Genomic DNA, 7,503 nt, shown 5'->3' on the forward strand with positions numbered 1-7,503 from the left:
CAACTCATATTTGTCAAACCTTGCAGTGAGAGCTTCTAGTGCAGTAACAAAGGAAGATTCAGCAGCTCTCCTCTGGTTTCCTCTCGAATTCCCATATTCAGCCTTATGAGTGGCCAAATCATCTATGATCTTCCATCCCTTAGTCTCTCCCATGTTCTCAGCAAATCGGCCATTGGCTGCAGCATCCAAAATATCCCTCTGATCGTCATACATCCCATTATAGAACTGATTGCAAAGACTCCATTTTTCGAACCCATGGTGCGGTATGGTTCGCACCAGTTTCTTGAAACAGACCCATGCTTCAGGAAAGTTCTCATCAGGCCCCTGTTAAAAGCTCGTGATCTGAGCTCTAATGGCATTAGTCTTCGAGGCAGAGAAGTACTTTTTGTAGAATGCCAGGGCTAAGGAATTCCAGTCGGTGATCCCATGAGCAGCTCGATCCAGATCTCTATACCACTCCCTTGCAGCATCACGAAGGGAGAAAATGAACATGGTCTCCTTGATCTGGTCTTGGGTCACACCGGCCGGCGGGGGTATAGAGCAGCAATAATCAATAAAAATCTCCATGTGCTTGGCTGCATCTTCATTTGCAGCTCCCGAATCGGTTTCTCTCAACCAGGTTAATATAGGAAGGCTTTGGCTCGAATTTTCTCGCCTCCCAAGGTAGTTCGAATCCTTTGTAGAGATTCGCGGTTTGTCGGCTACGAGTGACTAGCAATGGTTGCTTCTTCACCATGACTGGAATTTCGGAGAAGTGACTGTTGTCTCAGCTGAAGAAATTGAAGCAGGAGATGTTGGTGGATCTTCCTCGAACAGAGCGTTCTCGTAGTAGCTTGACAGAGTACTCAGCTCTTCCTCTGTCGGTAATACCCTTTGTGATCGTCTCAACTCGCGCAAGGATTTCTCGATCTCAGGATTGAATGGTACTAGTTCACTACCCTGTGACCTGCGCATAAGAAGAAACTACAAAAAGAATATAAGAAAAGTTTAAGGAACGGAGGTCCCTTAAACTAAAGAAAGACTAAATAAAAACAACTAAAAATTAGAACAATTGCCTCCCCGGCAACGGCGCCAAAATTTGATACCCGTCGTGAGGTGTCAAAAATAAATTTATAATCTCCAACTACAACTATAGCTAGCGGCAGTCGGGTCGAACCACAGAGAGGCAGACGTAATTTCTAGTTGTTTAAATTCGGTCTAAGGTAACAATAAGGTGGGGGTTTGATTGGATTTGGTCTACAACTAATAGCAGTAAAAGAAATGTAAGCTAATGAAATATATGAAATCAAGTATAAAAAGAGGTACTAGGATGGTCGGTTCGTTATAGTTTGCGCGACATACTAAACAGGTCTAAATCAAACACATGAGGCGGGAAATAAAGAGGTCCTCTCGTCCACTCTTAACAAATAGCATCTTTCGATCTCGCTATAGGTCCCTAATATCACTAATACTAACTTTCGTCCTGAAAAGTGACTAACGGTCTAAACTTTACCTATCTTTCGATCTCAGCATAGTTTAGTCATTTTAATTGGTGATCTAACAACTGTCCCTATCTCTCGATCTAATGGGTCAGTCATATCCTAAGCATTCAACTAGTCGTGTGCACTCGATTCGCGAATAAAGAATTAAAACAATTAAAACGAAAATAAAACCTCACGTGGTCAGTCGTTCGACCGGGCAGGGTGGTCGATCGACCAACACGCGAATCAGGCCGTGTTCATTATATTGCCGCCTACACTACAATTTCCCTACATCCTAGCACAAACTAATTAGCTACTCATGCTAAGGGCGATAACAGCAATAAAACTAATAAGATAGACAGAAGAATTCATGCTTAATAAGGTAAAATAAACAATTAACATAAGATGGCAATTCGGCTTGGGAACTGATCTAGCAATTCGACAACTATGAACGAAAGTAAAATAACAGAATAAAACTAGAGTGTACCGTGTGAATTGAGAAGGAAAAGAACAAAGCCGAATGACAAGCGAATTGTATTCAATACCGAAAGTAATCTCGAACCCTAATTATTCTAAAGAACTGTATGTAAAACTTGGTAAATTTCTGAATAAAAACTGGATCCCTGTATCTGTCGAACTAGGTTACGTTATATAGAAAGTATACGTAACATAATTCCTAAAACCTAAACATAATGGCTTCAAGTTCCTCGATCTTTTAATTCTCGTCTGAAGCAGCGATGTGGTCGATCGACTGAACATGGTGGTCGATCGACTGACTAGCAGTGTACAATAGCTTTTGGAACCCGATAGTTGGTCGATCGACTGAAGGTGGTGGTCGATCGACTGCTTTAGCTGCTACTTGACTTTCATAATCTCGTGGATTTTGTCTTTTGGGCCTTGGATTGCGCACCAAGCTCGTTCCTTAAGCGAATACTTCACGTCAAATGCAATGCAGGATACTCGGGGACGGATTTAGCTCGATTTCCGCTGGATTCTTCACATTTCTGCAATAATGTACAAAAATACGAAAGTAGGCGGAAATAGGGAGAAATGTAGCATAAACTACATGAATGAGCTCTGAAATGCATATAAAATGGGATGTAAAACATCATATAAATGACACGCATCAACCAGTGTCTAAACTCATAACTCAAAATCTCTTTACTGATGAACTCAAAGAACATTAGTTTTTGATTCTTCTTGATATGAAACTTAATTGTCACTAAGTGAGAAATTCGCTTAAGTTGCATGCATCATTCACAATGAATTGAATATAAAGGTAGAACTGAAACAATTTCAATCATCAACCTTTGATGAGAAGGATATCCAATTAATCCAAATTATCAATATAGATATGTCATAACAATGACAAGTAGACTAAGTGGATCATTCCACATATTTTTCTCACTAAGCGGGAACAATTCTATTATATTAAACAATTGATGTTAAGGTGCAAACCCATGTCCCACATCGGTAGAATAAAGATGGAAGCTCATCTTTATAAGTGTCTACAAAATATAATAGCACGAGGCTTTTTGGGAAGGAGCTCAAAAGTAAATCCGTGAGGCATTTCCCCAAAGCGGACAATATCGTACTATTATGGGTTGTGGACACAGGTGCAGCAGAGGCCCAACACGGGATATTCACGCTTCCGCACAACAAGTGGTATCAGAGCCCAAGGTTCGACTTGGGCTAGACACGAGGATGCATCAGCAGGCCTAAGACTTGAAGTTGTACACTGTAAGACATGGAACTCCTGGCTCGGAGTGAGTCCTTGAGCAAGCCCGGTCCAGGATTAAATGGATGAAAGGCGTCGTAGGTCTTATGGGGACAAAGACCATTTATGTACTAGAACTGTTGATCAGGTGGACTCTTATCGGGTGCCACATGTCTCGTGGGTCCTTTCCAGGTTGGATGCGAGAGACCGTTTGTGTTCTAGGACTTCTGAAGTGGCGAAACCGGTCCAGGGTATATTGGATGCAGAGGATGTTCGGTTTGCATGTGTAGCAAATTTCCAAGAAGGGCACATTGACTTGCAGGCTCAGGAGCATATGGGGGCACTCACTTGACCAGACGGGGACATGTGGTGCAAGATATGGCTCGTGGTAGCATGGTGTGTCGGCTAAGGGGAGGTTATCAAGACTTGTGATGTTTCGGGTGTCTATAAGTTGGGGCTGTAGGTGTGGGAAGTTCTCCATAGAGGTCAAGGTCCGAGTCAAGATGATGGTTCTTGGTTTGAGGAGAGGATTATTTGGGTGCAAACCCATGTCCCACATCGGTAGAATAAATATGGAAGATCATTTTTATAAGTGTCTACAAAATATAATAATACAAGGCTTTTTGGGAAGGCGCCCAAAAGTAAATCCGTGAGGGCTTGGCCCAAAGCGGACAATATCGTACAATTATGGGTTGTGGACACAGATGCAGCAGAGGTCCAACACGGGATATTCACGCTTCCGTACTATTTTGGGTTATAGACTCAAGGTGGAGTCTATGGTGTTCTAGTGTGAGAGCTCAATTTGCTAGAACATGGCAGATATAAGTCTACTTGTTGAGTGACTTGTATAGTGGTCAAGTGATTTGGAAGTCGTTTGCTAAATGCGACTGTCCGAGTCAAGGTGGAGAATTGTTAGAATGTGACTCGTATGTCGCATTGGTATGTCGGAGTTTGATTACGATGATAAATAAACTACCGAAGAAATAAAATACGTGAAGGGGGAAGCAGCGTTTCAAGCGAGTAGTGCGTACTTCTTTACAGGTCGCCCGTAGTCCTGAATTGAGCGTGCTAATTCTTGCTGTTGTGCTTATTCACGTGAAAGATGACATGGATTTGGAAAGTTAGTGAATGTCACCTACTTTCCTAAAGTTAGTGGGTATTCTTTTAATTTCCTTACTTATTTAGCCATGTTGTTAGTTTGGTTTCCTCGGCCTGTTTAGTGATTAGTTTGTTTATTATATTTTCTAATTGTATTAGTCTTTGTTCGGGTAGTTTAATATATAAACACTACTCTAACCTAGCTATTTTTCAAGGAGAGATTTGTGAGGCAAACACATTGAGAGTTTTAAGAGGCAGATCTAGATAAACTCTGTGTTCATCTTTTGTAATCTGTAATTCTTCCGACATAGTGAATTATTCTCCCTCACCCTGGTGGAGGTAGCTATCGCATTGATAGTGAACCACGTTAAATCTTGTTTGTCTTTTATTTTTGCATCTACTCCGTATCGCTTCCGCACAACAAGTTGTATCAGTTGGGCTAGACACGAGGATGCATTAGCGGGCCCAAGACTTGAAGTTGTACACTGTAAGGTATGGAACTCCTAGCTCGGGGTGAGTCCTTGAGCAAGCCCGGTCCAGGGTTAAATGGATGAAAGGCGTCATAGGTCTTATGGGGACAAAGACCATTTGTGTATTAGAACTGTTGATCAGGTGGACCCTTATCGGGTTGGGTGACACAGGTCTGGTGGGTCCTTTCCAGGTTGGATGCCAGAGACAGTTTGTGTTCTAGGACTTCTGAAGTGGCAGACCCGGTCCAGGGTATATTGGATTCAGAGGTTGTTCGGTTTACATGTGTAGCAAATTCCCAAGAAGGGCACATGGACATGCAGGCTCCGGAGCATGTGGGGGCATTCACTTGACCAGACGATGATATGTGGTGCAAGATATGGTTCGTGGTAGAATGATGTATCGGCTAAGGGGAGGTTATCAAGACTTGTGATATTTTGGGCGTCTAGAAGCTGGGGCTGTAGATGTGGGAAGTTCTCCATAGAGGTCAAGTCCGAGTCAAGATGATGGTTCTTGGTTTGAGGGGAGGTTTGTTAGGGTGCAAACCCATGTCCCACATCGGTAGAATAAAGATGGAAGATCATCTTTATAAGTGTCTACAAAATATAATAGTACGAGGCTTTTTGGGAAGGAGCCCAAAAGTGAATCCGTGAGGGCTTGGCCCAAAGCGGACAATATCGTACTATTATGGGTTGTGGATGCAGATGCAGCAGAGGCCGAACACGGGATATTCACGCTTCCGCACAACAATTGACACATATGGTACGAATAGTCATCTTTATAACTTTCGGTATATAGTCTAAACTATACATTAGCATTAATTATGGTTTGATAAAATTTCTTTTGAAGACAAACTTCACTTTGCCTAATTGAGAACAATTCTCAAAGAAACCATCTATGAATTTGAACGATTCAAACTCACTTGAAAAACATGACAACTATGATAAATTACAACTATCAACATATGCAAAACTGAATCGATATATTAATACACTGTGATTATCTTAACCAATTTAAGACACACAATTTGTACGGCATTCTTAAACTATTTTAAGATTCACTACACACACAACCCTTATATGTGCATAGTATCCTAGAATCCCCAATCATATATAACTCGAGTGAGCTTTGGCTCATCGCCCAAATTACACATATCAAGGTAGACATCATATGTCAATCGCACCTAATGCGACTCCTAGTCGTCAGGTAACATTTTATGTGACTTGACTATTTGCCCCAAAGTCCAAAACTGTTTTGATGACCTTGTTAAGTGAACCAATTCTCACGTGTGGGTAACTGTTACCCACCTGTTCAACTTATATAGAAGGAGTACTCTACTTTGGTAGACAATACTTCCAATGATATAATTATTTTACAGTCATTAATTTGGAAGGGCATTACTTAATATTTTAATTGAGGGAATATTGAGTCATACATGACACGGATCCTAAACATGGCGCTAGTTCTCTTAAGAAGAGGGTATAAGGGAACCTAGCCATTCTAATCAACACATCGGGTTTCAATTAATATTTAAACATCATATGTAAAAAGTAATATACAAACATTTGTAAACTAGAACAAGTCAAATTAAGAACCCAAAAAACGATTCATAATCGTCTACAATTCATAATTGTTTGTTTTTAAACGTCTTATGCAAAAACATAATAACATGGGTAGATGATACATATCATTCAGGGTATATATATACATTACATAAAGATATAAACATAAATCAATACAACATTGTAACAATCAATCAATCAAATTGATTAAAACCCAAAACCAAATTATGAAAAATCAAAATCATAATTTTTAATCAAAAACGACCTGAAAGTCTATCAAGACGTCAGAATTTGGCTTAAAACGCCGACCCTGCTCTGCAGTCTTGTTTAGAATGCCGTTTACACTCGAAAAACACTATTGTAACATCAAAATCCGACACTCTGAACTGATGAACAGTAACATTCCGTGAACAGTACTCGCGCGTGAATAGTGTTTCGTTAAGAGTATTTTTTTTTTCTTTAATCAAAATTAAAAACTGATTAAACAATTTAATCATCTAATCAAATTAAGGTTTATTATATATCTAATCTAATTAGATCCAATCAAATTATAGATTTTAAGAGACTCTTAAAATAGGCATCTAACAACAAATTTAAGGCTTTGTTAAAATCAATTAAATTAGGGTTCTTTTAATCGAATTAAAGAAATACATTATAATATCAAATATTACGATACAAGTCAACATCTATTATGATACAATCCTAAATTTAATGTTTAACAACATACAACAATTGCATTAATTGAACTAATTCAATTTAAAAGCCCTAATCTTGTAATTCTAGAGCAAAAACATAGATACAACAATTATATCTAAAGGCGCAATCTTTTAATCTAATACTTAACAATACATGTTCTCTCTGATACCACTAAAGGGTTCTGTAACGATTTTCAATAGATTTGAATTACAAAATTCCTAAGACCTCATGCATGTTAAATATTAAGATTAAATAAAAGGGGTTTAACAAACTTACTTGGATGCGGAAGAATTCCAATAATATGCTAATAATAAGAAATATAATAAAACCCAAATCGCAGTTCCTTGAATAGAAATATAATCTCTGAGACCGTCTCACAATAACGCCCCAAGTGTTGCGCCTCTACTGGTATCCACACAAAATGAGTATGTATGCTAGTACAAATTTAAGGGCAATTTTTTTCCTTTTTCTCCCTTGAGGTTTTGTCTTTCAAAAAAACTGA

General features: G+C 39.3%; 1 non-coding gene across 1 annotated transcript; it reads left to right on the plus strand.

The window, feature by feature from the left end:
- The first annotated feature begins 250 nt into the window (after positions 1 to 250).
- On the plus strand, positions 251 to 357 carry LOC141625708 (small nucleolar RNA R71). The gene has a single exon (XR_012535475.1). It is a non-coding gene; the product is annotated as a small nucleolar RNA R71 (small nucleolar RNA).
- Positions 358 to 7,503: the final 7,146 nt, after the last annotated feature.

The sequence above is a fragment of the Silene latifolia genome, chromosome X, assembly GCF_048544455.1.
Source record: "Silene latifolia isolate original U9 population chromosome X, ASM4854445v1, whole genome shotgun sequence".
Lineage (NCBI taxonomy): Eukaryota > Viridiplantae > Streptophyta > Magnoliopsida > Caryophyllales > Caryophyllaceae > Silene > Silene latifolia.